This window comes from Musca domestica, unplaced genomic scaffold (genome assembly GCF_030504385.1).
Source record: "Musca domestica strain aabys unplaced genomic scaffold, Musca_domestica.polishedcontigs.V.1.1 30, whole genome shotgun sequence".
Lineage (NCBI taxonomy): Eukaryota > Metazoa > Arthropoda > Insecta > Diptera > Muscidae > Musca > Musca domestica.
The window spans coordinates 584,692-601,354 of NW_026712300.1; the positions used below are offsets into that span (position 1 = coordinate 584,692).

Sequence of the window (16,663 nt, forward strand, 5' to 3'; positions counted from 1 at the left end):
GGCATATATACTTTGTTAGGTCTGACATGAATATTCCGTGGAGTTACGAACGGAATGACAATGTTAATATACCCTCCATAGTATGGTGGAAGGTATAAAAATCACTCTTCAGCATCACATTGAAAGTCGGGCAAGCAATATTTTGCAGTAAACATACGATTATTTTTTGTTTTTTGGTATTTGTTTTACATATATTTGTTCTTTGTTATATTATCAGTCATTCAGTGAAGTTTATTAGAGTATTTTAGAAAATGCCTCGTAATATTAGACATCCCACCATAGAAGAACGGAAGATAGTTCTTAACCAGCATTTGGAAGGAAAATCTGAACGTGAAATATCGAAACTAATTAATATAAGCAAATCAACGGTCCATGATATTATTCCCAGATATAAAGAAAATGGCTAATATCAATGTACTACATAAACCGCTATCAAAGAAACTATCTTATAAAGATGAGAGTATGATTTTAAGAGGAGTGAAGAAATATCCATTATATCTTCACCAAAATTAAATTCAATGGCCAAAGAAGCTTCTGGAACAGACTTTAGCCCAAAAACAATAAAAAGGCTTCTCCGAAAAAAATGACTTTTATGGCTGAGCTGCACGAAAAAGCTCCTCATTAGCAAGAAACCCCCAAATGACCGTCTTGCTTTTGCCCGCCAATGTATGTCTAAGAATTTTGATTTTCGGAAGACTGTAAGTGTTGACAAAAATAAAAAAATTATATTTCTTAAATAGTTTTTTACGTATGTTCCACTGATGAAAGTAAATTTAAGTTATTTTGATGTGATGGAAGGGGCAAAGTATGGCGCACACCAAACAAAGAACTAGAAGCAAAAAACTTAAGTATAGTATGCAGTAAAGCATGGTTGTTTCAGGAGTTGGAAACTAATATCTGGGTATTGAAGATAATTTTCATTTTTATTAGGTTTCCGACCCAAAGCATTCAGCAATTAATGTTAAGAATTGGTTGCCTTATAATTTCCCGGAAGTAATAAAAACTCATGTACAGAGTCCTGATCTAGATGCCACAGAACATTTATGGGACGAATAAAGACGCAGAATGCAGGAGAGGCTTTGTGTTTCATAAGAAGCTTTGAAATCGGCTCTGCAGCAAAAGTGGAAAAAAATTAGTCCTGATGTTTGCAAAAAACTCGTCGCATCAATGCTTAGCCGACTACACGCTTGTGAAAATCTAAATCAAAATACTAATTTGTAGTTTCGTCTTTATATTCATGTTTTTTAATGTGGTGCCCGACTTTCATTGCGGGAGTGAAAAGTGCCCTTATCTTACTTTAACCTTTATGTACAAATTATAAGAGATCTTAAATCTTTTATGTTGTTTGTAAATAAAAGTATTTTAGTGGTAAAATAAAAATAAAATATATATGGAGTGCTCTATCGATAGCCACTTGTGGTTTTCCAGCCAAATATAAAGAAAATTATTTTGTACGCTTGTAAACAATATAACGAGCTGTGAGTGGAATAATTTTAACACCTGTCGGTGTGATATATATATATATATATATATATATATATATATATATATATATATATATATATATATATATATATATATATATATATATGTATATATATATATATATATATATATATATATATATATATATATATATATATATATATATATATATATATATATATATTCCATTTAACAGTAGGTCTAGCATTTGTAGGTAGTCGTTAATACAAGTATACTTCGAATAAAACTTCCAATAGGGTTCTACGAAAGAAATATATTTGTGATGACTTCAGAGCGAAAATGATACTTAACAATTATAAACATAATTGTACCATTGGATTGCAAATTCATTTTGTATTGACAATTCCAATTTGAAATTATGAGTTTACTCTACATGCGTAATGAAGGAGCGGAATTAAGATATTACAAATAAACAAAACTAAATAGAAACGATATAAATTTGAATAAATTAAAAGAGGTATAGCCTTTTTTAATGTTTTATTAGGACCATCTACGCGAGTGTAATTACAAAAAGGAAATCATGACACAAATATATATTCAGTATTTCATCTTCCGGCTAGCGCGCGAAATACATTATACATGCTTGGTACTACATTTTCAATTGGCTCCAAGGATTTTACTTTAACTGGGATCAGATAAACTGTGGGAAATGAAAACAAACGTGACGTGTTTGTTGAGCTAGAGGTCATGGTTACTTGTGTACTTCATTCATAATAATGAAAAATGCCATTCATTTCGCAATTACAAAATTACACCTTCGATTCACTTAAGAAAATATAACACAAGGTATGACAAGGTATCATCATAGCATTTTGCAAATTTCATTAATGTGGTTCTCGCCATGACACAGTAAATCTGAAACAAAAATTGAATGACGAACAAAACGCGGTTCTAAATTTATAATGAAATGTGGAAATTCGAAATGTGGAAATTAAAAAAAAAAAACGTTGTATTTGTTGAACTCATTTTGTATGTGCATCCAAGTTTCAAATTCGTTCATTTTTACTACGTTTATAACTCAGGAACGGCAACACTGATTTTGACAATTCGCAAAAATTTGGCAGAAAATGATAGAACATACAAATAAAACATGTGAGTAAAACGATTTTGGTAATAGTTTGTAAAATGTTCCCCCTATTTGGTGCCATTCATTTATATTCATATATTTACCATACTGAATATATGGAGGGTATTTTAAGTTGGTAATTCCGTTTGTAACACCTCGAAATATACATTTTAGACCCCACAAAGTATATATAATCTTGATCGGACTTTTGGTATTGAAAATGGGTCATGTAGGTCCACGTTTTAGTATAGCCCCCACATAATGCTACCCCCTATTCTCGGTATTTTGGTGCCAAAATTTAAACATTTCCGGTCAATAACGTCGCTTAAATCACCAATATACCATTATATAGGGGCTATACCAAAACGTTGACCTACATGACCCACTTTCAATAACAAAAATAATGCAGACAAAATACACATTTGAGTAAAATTTTATCAACCTACTTAATTTCGTTCGAACGCTAGAGTGACTTCCACAAACGGACGGACATCGCTAAATCGACATAGAATTTAATGCTGATCGAGAATATATATACTTGGTGGGGTCTAAAATGTATACTTCGAGATGTTACAAACTTAATATGCTCTACATACTGTGGTGGAGGGTATAAGAAAATATTATTTTACAGATTTGTTCGAATTGGTCACCTTTGGCACAAATTATGAATGAAAGGAAATCGTTACACGCTGCCCGAATATTGCTCTGCTGAATTTTGGTCCATTTCCGGCGAAGCGCATGCTTGAGGTGATCGACACTGTGATATTTTGTAATGCCAACCTTGCTTTTCAAAATACTCCAGACACGATAGTCCAACGGATTGGTATCCGAGGAATCTCTTTTTTTAACCATTCTTGGGTGGCGCGTGCTGAGTGAATGTTCCAAAATGTTTGCGTGCCCAAGGCTTTAATACACCGTCCAGAATATTTTCGCGATAATATTCGGCTCTTATTCTGATGCCACGTTCGATAAATACGAGCGCAGAGCGACCATTGACTGTTATGGCGGCCCACACTATCCCGTGGGTGTTGCTTGGATTCTGGTGGCCAACTGAAGGTGCACATTTTCCGCTGACCTCTTTGCAAGTAAACACGATCATTTTGTTTGTTCAAAAACTGCTGGACAACGAATGTTTTCTCATCGGAGTAAACCAAATTCGGCAGTTCACCCCTTTCAACCACGCGAAGCAACTCTTTAGCTCTTTTGAGTCTTTTCTTTCTCTGTTGTGTTGTAAGTTCTTGCACTTTTTGGAATTTTATGGCTTACCCCAAGGTCATTTATCAATATTTGCCGAATGGAATATTGTGATATGTTCAGCTCACTATCCATTTTTTGGCCACTGCGACGCGGGTTTCGAACGATTTCGCTTATTTACTTTTCCGAACATTTCTGCTAATGTGCTTTAACGATAGCCACTTGTGGTTTCCCAACCAAATATAAAGAAATCACTCTATCACGCTTGAGTTCCATCTCGAATAACTTTTTTTCTGAAATATTCTCACCAAAATGCTTTTGTACGCTTGTAAACAACATAATGAATAATATTAACAGTCGTTGGACGAGTGGCTTAGAAATGACAGCCTGATTCTGATTTTGTCTGATTTTGTTTGCAGTTTTTATACCCTCCACCATAGTATGAAGGGTATATTAAGTTTGTCATTCCGTTTGTAACAAATCGAAATATACATTTTAGACCCCACAAAGTATATATATTCTTGATCAGCATGAAATTCTATGTCGATTTATTAATGTCCGTCCGTCTGTCGGTCTATCCGTCTGTGAAAATCACTCTAGAAAGGAAGTAGGTTCATAAAATTTTACTCAAATGTGTATTATGTCTGCAGGACTTTTGGTATTGAAAATGGGTCATGTAGGTCCACGTCTTCGTATAGCCCCTATATAACAGTACCTCCCGATATGCGGTATTTTGATGATTTTAGCAACATTATTTACCGGAATTGTTTCAAGATTAATGTTTAAAGTTCGTAATAGATCCCATGGCTTAAGATACACAATGAGCCATGTAGGTCCACGTCTTTGTATAGCCCCCATATAACGGTACATCCCGATATTTGGTATTTTGATGATTTTAGCGACATTTTTTACCGCAATTATTATACCCTCTACCATACTATGGAGGGTATATTAACTTTGTCATTCCGTTTGTAACTCCTCGAAATACTCATGTCAGACCCAACAAAGTATATACATTCTTGATCAGCGTAAAATTCTAAGTCGATTTAGCGATGTCCGTCTGTCTGTCTGTGTCTTTTTTTTTTTTTTTTGACGTAATGGTAGCATGCTACCAATAGTGGTCCTACACAGGAACCAATACCCCGGGACCGCTTTCGCATTACTTCGGGGTACAGTTCATTGACTGGTCTATGCCTTCATATTTTATCTATTCCCCCATCCACATTTTCATACTATGATTAGGGGTTCGCTCGATGTCTTCTCTCGTGAAGACTTTTCGCCGTCATTATATCTTGGATATAATGAGTATATTTCATCCATTGTTCTTCTGATTCCAGCATTCCTATTACTGTTGCTTTGAAAGAGCTATTATTGTTGACACATATTCTATGTGCAAGCCGTTTACTTTCATTGTACTCACATCTGAAGACTGTGTGTTCTACGGTGTCTTCATATAGTCCACAAGCTGTACAAATTGGATTTTCTTTAATATGAAACCAATGTAAGTATGTGGCAAAATTTCCATGTCCGCTAAATATTTGGGACAGGAAGAAATTAAGTTCTCCGTGGTTTCGTTTCGTCCATGTTTCTATAAATGGGATTAATTCGAATGTATGTCTTCCTTTTGGGCAATTTTCCCAGCTTTCTTGCCATTTTTGGCTTAATATGCGTCTAGCTTCCATCTTTATTTGCTGCAGCTCTTGGCTACTATGAACGCATGACAGGCATTTCCGACGGTCGTAAACATATTTCCTCTCCTCAAATTGCTGGATTATTGGTGGTATGCCAGATAATACCGACAGTGCTGCAGTGGACCCTGTTCGGTATGCGGATGTAACTCGAAGTAGACATGCACGGTGTACTTTCTCAATCATATTAGTCAACTTTTTACTGTTCGCAATGGCATTACTAATAACAGGAGCTGCGTACGACATTTGTGCATAAGCAACCGTTATTATCAATCTTCTGACCAGTTGTCCTGGACCTTTCAATTTGGGCATTAGGCGTATTAGTTTGCTTGATGTTGATAATGCCTTTTCTGCAATTTCTTTAACATGGGTTTCAAAAGACAGTTTGGAGTCCAAAAATACTCCCAGATATTTCAAACTTTTGCTTATGGTAACCTCATGTCCGTCCACCATTAACTTCGGATTGACGAATGCACATCTCCTAGTTATTATAATTGCCTCTGTTTTGTGAGCAGCGAGTGATAATCTTTTTGATGTCAATAAGCTTTGTACCTTTCGGTAGATTCATATTTAGCAGATCGTCGTACATCAGGTTCCAGACAAATGGCCCAAGAATAGAACCTTGAGGTACGCCTGATGAGATTTTATAGCTATGGACTCCTAATATGGTATCAAACAGCAGAATTCTATCATCTAGATAACTGTCGATCATTTTCACTAGATAATGAGGAATTTGGCTAAGCGTTTGTCGTATTACGTTCTGTCTGTCTGTCTGTCTGTTGTAATCACGCTATCTTTCGAATGAATTGAGATAGATGGCTAAAATTTTGCACATATGTTTATTTTTCCAGTAGGCAGGTTAAGTTCGTAAATGGGCCATGTAGGTACACGTTTTCATATAGCTCCCATATAACGGTAACCCCCCTATATTCGGTATTTTGATGATTTTAGCGACGTTATTCACCGGAATTGTTTCAAATTTGTTATTTGAAGTTCCAAATGGATACTACACCCTAAGATAGAAAATTGTCTGTGCAAGTCTATGTCTTCGTATAGCTCCCATATAACGGTACCTCCCGATATTCGGTATTTTGATGATTTTATTCACGGGAATTGTTTCAAATCTGGTATTTGAAGTTCCAAATGGATACTACACCCTAAGAAAGAAAATTGTCTTTGCAGGTCCACGTCTTCGTATAGCCCCAATATAACGGTACCTCCCTATATTCGGTATTTTGATGATTTTAGCGACGTTATTCACCGGAATTGTTTCAAATTTTGTATTTGAAGTTCCAAAGGGATACTACACCCTAAGATAGAAAATTGTCTGTGCAAGTCTATGTCTTCGTATAGCCCCCATATAACGGTACCTCCCGATATTCGGTATTTTGATGATTTTAGCGACATTATTCACGGGAATTGTTTCAAATCTGGTATTTGAAGTTCCAAATGGATACTACACCCTAAGACAGAAAATTGTCTTTGCAGGTCCACGTCTTCGTATAGCCCCAATATAACGGTACCTCCCTATATTCGGTATTTTGATGATTTTAGCGACATTATTCACTGGAATTGTTTCAAATTTGGTATTTGAAGTTCCAAATGGATACTACACCCTAAGACTGAAAATTGTCTGTGCAGGTCCACGTCTTCGTATAGCCCCCATACAACGCACCTCGCTATGTTCGGTATTTTGATGATTTTAGCAACATTATTCATTGCTTCAAAATTGGTATTTGAAGTTCGTTATGGGAACTACAGTCTGTGACAGAAAATTGTCTATGCTGGTCCAGGTCTTCGCACAGCTGCGATATAACGGCACCTCCTTCCATACGATATTTTGATGATTTTAGCTACATTATTCACCGTTTATTTCAAGTTTCGAATTTGAATATGGTAATGGCTTATGACAAACAATGCCTATGTATGTCCACGTCGTAAAGACCCCAATATAACGTTTATATTCGGTATTTTTAAAATTTTAACAGAATTTTTTAAGGATTTTATTTTTTAAAAATTTCCAAATTCGTTGCAAATGGTGGAGGGTATTAAAAGTTCGGCCCGGCCGAACTTACTGCTTTTTAACTTGTTGAGATTTTACAAGTCCCTTTCAATTGGTGGAGGCTGTTAAAATTTCGGCCCGGCCGAACTTAGGGTTTTTTTTACTTGTTTAAGCTAACTCTCTCCTATGCGTTAAAAATCAAATCAATGAGTGACAGTAATAGACAGCGGTTCAACAAAAAAATATATTCAGGCATCAAAAATTACCCCAAACGAAAAAATACAAGGAATTCAAATAAATCAACGTACTTTTATTAGTCTCTTCAACGTTCGACATGTTAATCTTAAACTTTATTCGAAATTACTATACCTTTTAGCTGAACCTAATAAAAATTTAGGTACACCATAAATGTAAAAGGCAAATATCGCACAAAAAATGACACTCCAGTTTATACAAGATATTATCCATAACCAATGCCACTCAAATCAGAGATAGGAAAGCAGATCCAGGATATCATTAGACTATCTGGATCTCCATGCAATTCACATGTTTGGATTATTCGAAAGAAACCTGGTTCAAAAGGCAACAAAGAGTGCACTTTGTTTGGTGCTCGATATGAAATGTCGGTTTCATCACAAACCGCTAAAAGTATTTGATATGGGAAATACTGCCTTTTCCATTGTAATGTATTTACATTAGTGAAACCACTTTTGTTCAAGTTCGAATGCTTAATGATACTTTATTTCTTTTCATCAACATAACAAAGCTTAGAACTAACAACCAGTATGTGTGTGTTTATGTGTGTATGCATGTTAAGCAATCATGCATCTTAATCACTCAAAGATAAATAGATGAGAGTAAGAGTAATAATAACAAAAGGAAGAAGAAGATCATATACTGTGCATTAGGATGGTTCGTGCTACAATGTGACCATTGTGTATTAGGGTGGAACGTTAACACAAATACTCTATATGCTCCCCCTAAAGTTGGTAATTAATATAAAATGTTAATATACAACATAATTTTTTTTAAAGATTATAATGACAATTGAGTAACAATAATAACAAAAATTACATTATAATGAAAATTGTTTTCAATACTTGTTAAATTTGTGAATATATAACAATGAAATTCATATTTTGTTACAATGCAAATAATTGTAAAAAAAGTACTAATATTACATTTCAATTAAAAAAAAAAATATTTTTTTTTAATTAAGTATTTGGATTTCTGCCATGATTTTTGACTACTCTACCTCCTTCTCTTGACCTGCGTTCTCTTCTAGAGTGTATAATCTCTTCCGTAACTTGATTTTCACTAGAAAAATTATCATTATTTACAGGAATTTCTACAGCAGGGTCACTGACGTGTGGATTTTGTTGTCTACGTTGTCCTCGGATTTGATCAAGATGCCGTTTTATGACATAATTGTTATGACTAAGTACGCAGGAACAAGATTGTGGACCTAGTTGTTGCTTTATAGTTGCTTGGGTCCAACTAGGCTTATTAGGGTTGCGATAATCACGCACCATAACCTCTTGACCTTCACAAAATTCGATGTCACGGTTACCTTTATGGTGTAAAATGTTGTCGTGTTGAGAATTCAAAATCCTTTCTTTTGTTGTTGGAGGTTTGAGAAGTGAAAAACGAGTTTTGAGTGTTCTGCCAAAGAAAATCTTTGCAGGAGACTCACCAGTACTACAGTGTGCCATATTTCGGTAGTCCATCAAGAACCGACATAAAATTTGGTCTAAATTTGAATTTGTATTTTGATCCAAATTAGCCAAAACAGACTTTTTAAAAGTTTTTACAAAATTCTCCGCCTGTCCATTTGTTGACGGATGTCCAGGGGCAGTCAAAATATGTTTAATCCCATTAAGAGATAAAAATTTTCGAAATTCATGAGAGGTAAATTGTGGACCATTGTTACTAACGAGTGTGTCCACAAGACCATAACGAGAAAACATCTCTCTAAGTTTGACAATCGTAAAATTTGTTGTCATATCTTTTGTTTTAAAGACTTCAACAAACTTGGAAAAGGAGTCGACAACAATTAAAAAGTAAAAGTTTTTGATTGGGCCAGCAAAGTCAATGTGAATTCTACTCCACACTGAATCACTAGGCATCCAAGGAATTAGGGAACTTTTCTCCGGACTAGATTGAAGTTTTTGACATGATATGCAATTGGTTATTAAATTTTCAATATCTTTGTCAAGACCAGGCCACCATACACACGATCTGGCAAGGGCTTTGGTCTTAACAATACCCAAATGAGACTTATGAAGTTCATCAAAAATTTTCGTCCTTAGGGTTTTAGGAACTATTGTCCTATATCCCCACAAAAGACATTCATATTCAACTGAAAGTTGGGTGTACTTTTCACGAAAAGGCGAAAGATTTTCGTCTTGACAATTTACTAACGTGCCATCCAAAACACAACTTGCGACTTTAGATAAAATTGGGTCACGCCTCGTTTCACGAGATATATCTTTAAAATTTAAACTCAAATTATTCTCTTGAGATTCAATAAAATTGACATAAGAATTTTCAATATATTTAGAATTATTACATTTTTGAGGCATTCAAGAAATGCAATCAGCTTCATTTTTAACACCTTTGATGTGTTCGATGGTGTAAACAAATCCTGAAAGGATTAATGCCCAACGCTGCATCCGGGCCGACGCCATAATAGGCAAACCTTTGTCGCTACCAAAAATAGCCAAAAGTGGACGATGGTCCGTTCGTAATACGAATGGATTTTCCAACAAATACTGGCGAAGTTTTGTAACACAAAACACAATAGACAAAGCCTCTTTCTCAAGAGTACTATAAAAATTATAGTAGCTCTTGAAACAAAAGCAATTGATCTTATACCATCAGGAAACTTATGAGATAAAATACCTCCTACAGCGTTATTAGAAGCATCAGTTGTCAAAACGATTGGCAGATCAGCGTTAGAATGAACCAAAGCTTGGTCTGAGGTTATAGCCTTCTTAATGTCCTCATAAGACTTATTGCATCTTTCTGACCAATCGAATTTCACATCTTTACTCAACAAGTTATAAAAAGGCGACATAAAATGCGCAAAATTGTTAATAAATTTAGAATAATAGTTTGCCATACCGACAAAAGCTCTCAACTCAGAAACATTTTTTGGAACAGGAGCAGAAATCACACTCGAAATTCGTTCATTATTCTTACGGAGTCCATTTTTATCAATATTAAATCCTAAATATGATATCTCAGGTTGTAAAAACAACGACTTTTTAACATTAAGTTTCAATCCTGACGATTGAAGCTTTTGGAGGACTAACCGTAAGGTTCTTATGCTCTTGCATATTCCTACCAGTGACCGTTATGTCATCTTGGTAAACTACAACATATGGGATATCTCTAAGAAGATTCTCCATAGTTTTCCGAAATATAGCCGCAGCTGTTTTAACACCAAGAGGCAAACGTTTGACTTTTAAAGTCCCTATGTGTGTACTCCAAGAGCAAAGTAGTTGGGAATCATCATCTAGAACAAGTTGATTGTAAGAATTTGACAAATCAAGCTTCGTGAAAAGTTCACCTCCCTCCAATGATGCGAAAATCTCATCAATTCTGGGTAACGGATATTTAAAATCCAACAAACATTTATTTAGGGTAACTTTATAGTCACCACAAATTCTCAAATCGCCATTAGGCTTCAAAATTGGAACTAATGGAGTTCCCCAATCCGAATTATCGACAGGTTCCAAAACACCAGATTTAATTAAATCGCGTAATTTACTTTCGACTTTACTATTCCAAGCCAGCGGTAAGGGTCTTGGTTTGCAAAAATAGGAATCGAAGTTTCTTCAACTCTCAGAGAAATTTTATTAATATCAAACTCTCCCAATTTTTCCTCAAAAACACTCGAAAATTCATTTTTAATTTGATTAATAATCGTTGAATTTGAATTTTGGCAATCTATTTTGTTGACTTGCAACAATTCAAAGTTAAATGAACGTAAAAACGTACGACCTAATAAAGGTGGATTCGATGAATCTACAACAACAACAACAATCGACTTTGTTTTACCTTGAAAAGTAACCGAGGCATCATACTCACCCACTAGGTTCAACTTATCTCCACTATAATCAACATATGGCACAAGGAATGGACGAAGCATCTTCTTAATATTATTCTTCTCAAGGAACGACTTAGGCAACAAAGTACACGGAGCACCTGTATCACAAACTGCTCTCAATTCGACGCCATCAATGACAACTGGAAGAGAATATACTCCACTAGATTTGCACTCCGACACACTAAAAATTGAATAATAAAAAACATCATTATCATCATCATAATTATCGTGATCATTAGAAACATAATTGACACTTCTCTTTTTGTTGTAGCAATCAGAAGCAAGATGTCCGATTTTACCACAAGAATGGCACTTGCTATCTTTGTATTTGCATGCCTGCGATTTGTGGTTACGCCAACCACAATGCGAACACACAGGCTTTCTATCGTTCTCTGCTTTGTTGTCTCTGCTACCACTGCTACCATTGCCTCTGCCGCTGCCACCTGCATTGCTTCTATTACCGCTGATCTTGTTACCAGCGCCATTTGCATTAGCATTTTTCATAAATTTTTGCTTGTTTAAATAGTTCACTGAACTATGCCCTTGACACCATTTTGGTTTCCATTATCATGGCTATCCTCAATGCCATTTGTATTGTTAAATTTTCGTCCTCTTCACACAGCCTTTCAAAAATTTGACTTGGCAAGCCCATCACAAATTGGTTTAAAACAAAGGCTTCCAAATGAGTACCAAATTTACAATTAAGCGCCAACGACTTCACTCTGGCATACCACTCAGCAACGGATTCATTTTTGGTTGCCACATGAAATTTTTTTTGTTCGCTGAACACAATTGTAGGTGGTGTGTACTGTGTGTCCAAAATTTCACATAGCTCCTCATATTTCTTAGTGACAGGAGAATCGGGACTACACAAACTATGCAACACATTATATGCCACCGCACCAACCGCTTTTAATAAAATCGACTTCCGCACATTGTCATCGGTGCAATTTATTTCACAAAAGTGGATCTCCAAGCGTTCTTTCCACACGCTCCACGACTCCACACTAGGGTTGAACTCTGACATATTCGATGTCTGGAACACAGCAATCTGGCTGGCATTAAAGTTTATAATGCACAGGCAATTTTCTGTCATAGGCTGTAATATCGAACTTCACGAGCTTCAAATGCGAAATTTGAAACAATTCCGGTAAGTAATGTCGCCAAAATCATCAAAATACCGAATATCGAGGGGTACCGTTATATGGGGGCTATATGAAGACGTGGACCTGCACAGACAATTTTACGTCATAGGTAAATAATTCAATTCCGGTAAATAATGTCGCTAAAATCTGGCTGGCATTAAAGCTTTGATCTTGCATCTTTATTTTAATTTGTTTTAATTTATTTGTGGCGTAAATTTATTTATTTGATTTTGATTTGTTCGTAATAACGTTCCTTTTTTTGTTTCGTTTTTATTTTACCTAGTTTTGGTAACTGTCTTCACAAATTATTTTAATTATATGTACATACATATGTATACTCAAGTTCTTTTATTTGAGGTTATTGAACCACGAATTATGTTGTTGCTTTAATTTTCTTCCTCGTCGCCAAATTGTAATGTATTTACATTACTGAAACCACTTTTGTTCAAGTTCGAATGCTTAATGATACTTTATTTCTTTTCTTCAACATAACAAAGCTTAGAACTAACAACCAGTATGTGTGTGTTTATGTGTGTATGCATGTATAAGCAATCATGCATCTTAATCACTTAAAGATAAATAGATGAGAGTAAGAGTAAATGAGACTTGTAACTGCATACAGTAAACAATAATAACAAAAGGAAGAAGAAGATACTGTACATTAGGATGGTTCGCGCTACAATGTGACCATTGTGTATTAGGGTGGAACGTTAACACAAATACTCTATATCCATCAAGTTTGGTATGAATACACTGGAGTGGCCTTTGGCGTAAATAATGCTCGGCGATTTTTCGAAGGGCATAAGACAATATTCTGCGCGAATGCATCGTTGTATTTTGTTACTTTTACATTGATAACATTATTGTGTGTAGTAAATACGAAAATGAACATATGCTGCATCTAAAGAGAAAGTCGTGCAGGGCAAATAGAACAAGTTAAAAAGCAGTAAGTTCGGCCGGGCCGAACTTTGAATACCCTTCACCATTTGGAACGAATTTGGAAATTTTCAAAAAATAAAGTCCCTAAAAAATTCCGTTAAAATTTTACAATTGCCGAATATAGCCGTTATATTGGGGTCTATACGACGTTTACCTACATAGGCCTTGTTTGTCATAGGACATTACCATATTCAAATTCGAAACTTGAAATAAACGGTGAATAATGTAATAAAATCATCTAAATGTCGTATATAGGGAGGTACCGTTATATCGGAGCTGTGCGAAGACCTGGACCAGCATAGACAATTTTCTGTCACAGGCTATAGCATCCAATACGAACGTCAAATACAACATCTCAAAAAATTTCGTGGGAGGTACTGATGTATGGGGCCTATACTAAGACTTGTACCTGCAAAGAAAATTTTCTGTCACAGACTGTGGTTTCCATTACGAACTCTAAATACGTAATTTGAAATAATTCCGTTAAATAATGACTCTAAAATCATCAAAATACCGAATTTTGTGAGGTACCGTTATATGGTACTTTTCGAACTTTAAATACCAAATTTGAAATAATTCCGGTGAATAATGTCGCTAAAATCATCAAAATACCGAATATAGGGAGGTACCGTTATACGGGTGCTATACGAAGACGTGGACCTGCACAGCCAATTTCCTGTCATAGGCTGTAGTATCCATTACGAATCTCATATACCAAATTTGAAACAATTCCGGGAGGTACTTATATATGGGGCCTATATGAAAATGTGGACCTACATGGCCTATTTACGAACTTAACCTGCCTACTGGAAACATAAACACGTGTGCAAAATTTTAGCCTTCTATCTCCATTCGTTCGAAAGATAGCGTGATTACAACAGACAGACAGACAGACGGACATTGCTAAATCGACTTAGAATTTTACGCTGATCAAGAATATATATATACTTTGTTGGGCCTGACATGAGTATTTCGAGGAGTTACAAACGGAATGACAAAGCTAATATACCGTCCATAGTATGGTGGAGGGTATAAAAACAATTTGTTAAAATCACGGAGTAATAAATAATAATTGTATACAAATTGTAAACAAACAATAATTGTATACAAAGAAGGCATTAAATTAGAAAAATTAAAAGACGGAATACGCCAAAGTGGGTGGTATGTATTCAACTATCTTGTATTTTATTATAATTCCATTAACATGTAAAAAAAATCTATGAACATTGTATACTTCGTAAGTTCGGCCGGGCCGAACTTTGAATACCCTCCACCATTTGGTACAAATTTCACAATTTTCAAAAAAATAAAATTCCTTAAAATCTGTTAAAATCTTGAAAATACCTAATGTAGCCGTATATTAGAGTCTATATGACGATGTGGACATGCATAGGCAACTTTCTGTTTATAATGCACAGGCAATTTTCTGTCATAGGCTGTAATATCGAACTTCACGAGTTTCAAATGCGAAATTTGAAACAATTCCGGTAAATAATGTCGCCAAAATCATCAAAATACCGAATATCGAGGGGTACCGTTATATGGGGGCTATATGAAGACGTGGACCTGCACAGACAATTTTACGTCATAGGTAAATAATTCAATTCCGGTAAATAATGTCGCTAAAATCATGAAAATACGGAAGATCGGGGGGTACCGTTATATGGGGGCTATACGAAGGCGTGGACCTGCATAGACAACTTTCTGTGATAGGCTGTATCATCCATTATGAACTTCAAATGCAAATTGTGAAACAATTCCTGTAAATAATGCCGCTAAAATCATCAAAATACCGAATATCGGGAGGTACGGTTATATGGGGGCTATACGAAGACTAGGTCCACGTCATGGCCCATTTTTTGTCTTAGGATGTAGTATTCATTACGAATTTCAAATACTAAAACTGAAACAATTCCGGTAAATAATTTCGCTATAATGATCAAAATACCGAATATCGGGCTTTACATGGGGGCTATACGAAGACGTGTACCTACATGGTCCATTTTCTGTCTTAAGCCGTAACATCTATTATGAACTTCAAATATTAATTTTGAAACAATTCCAGTAAAAATGTCGCTAGAATCATCAAAATACCGCATATCGGGAGGTACCGTTATATGGGGGCTATGCGAAGACGTGGACCTACATGGCCCATTTTCAATACCAAAAGTCCTGCAGACATAGTACATATTTGAGTAAAATTTTATCAACCTACTTCATTTCGTTCGGAAGCTAGAGTGATTTCCACAGACGGATAGACGGACAAACGGACGGACATTGGTAAATCGACATAGAATTTTATGCTGATCAAGAATATATATACTTTGTGGGGTCTAAAATGTATATTTCGAGGTGTTACAAACGGAATGACAAACTTAATATACCCTCCATACTATGGTGGAGGGTATAAAACTGTTGGCAACGAGAAAGAAATTTATGGAATAGGGAATAGAAGCTTTGATTGCAATGCAATGTAATAACATTAATATAATAGATACAAATAATTCACAAATTTTTCAATCACCACGCAAGGTAGAACGTAACGCAAATTAGAAGCTCCAAAAAATAACTCATTTCCGCTATGCTTTTAACCGCACCTGATGGGAAAAAAACTAGAAAACCTGTTGACTATAGACATTTTAAATGAAATACAAGCGATAAATCTAGACATCCAAAACCTTATCCAAAATTAACAGGGGCAGTGCACCGTCGGGCCACGGGCCCACCGTCATCTCAGCCAATTGAACTCCATTCGATATTCGGTTAAATCACATTAGACATATTTGACTAAAAAATAACCAATTGAGCGCAATTATTGTTAAGAGGGGAGGAGTTTACTCATGTCTTTAAGAAAATCTGCATAGAAAAACAGGTAATATTGCATTTCCCCCCAACTTTGGGGAAATGCAACAATAATGCACACGCTGACGTTGGTAAACTATGTAAGTATGCAAAATTTTAGCCTGCTATCTCAAATCGTTCGAAATATAGGGGACGGACATCGCTAGATCG

The 16,663-nt window shown here is 35.4% G+C and overlaps 1 protein-coding gene across 2 annotated transcripts in view; it reads left to right on the top strand.

Annotated features, from left to right (window-relative positions):
- Nucleotides 1-1,937: 1,937 nt before the first annotated feature.
- Nucleotides 1,938-16,663, top strand: part of LOC101899996 (muscle calcium channel subunit alpha-1) — a 1,479,766-nt gene continuing 1,465,040 nt past the window's right edge. Inside the window, exon 1 of one of the 2 annotated variants that reach the window (XM_059124867.1) lies at nucleotides 1,938-2,598. The gene's annotated coding sequence lies outside the window, so the exon portion shown is untranslated. The remainder of the gene's footprint in view (nucleotides 2,599-16,663) is intronic. The other variant, XM_059124866.1, reaches the window with a different exon arrangement.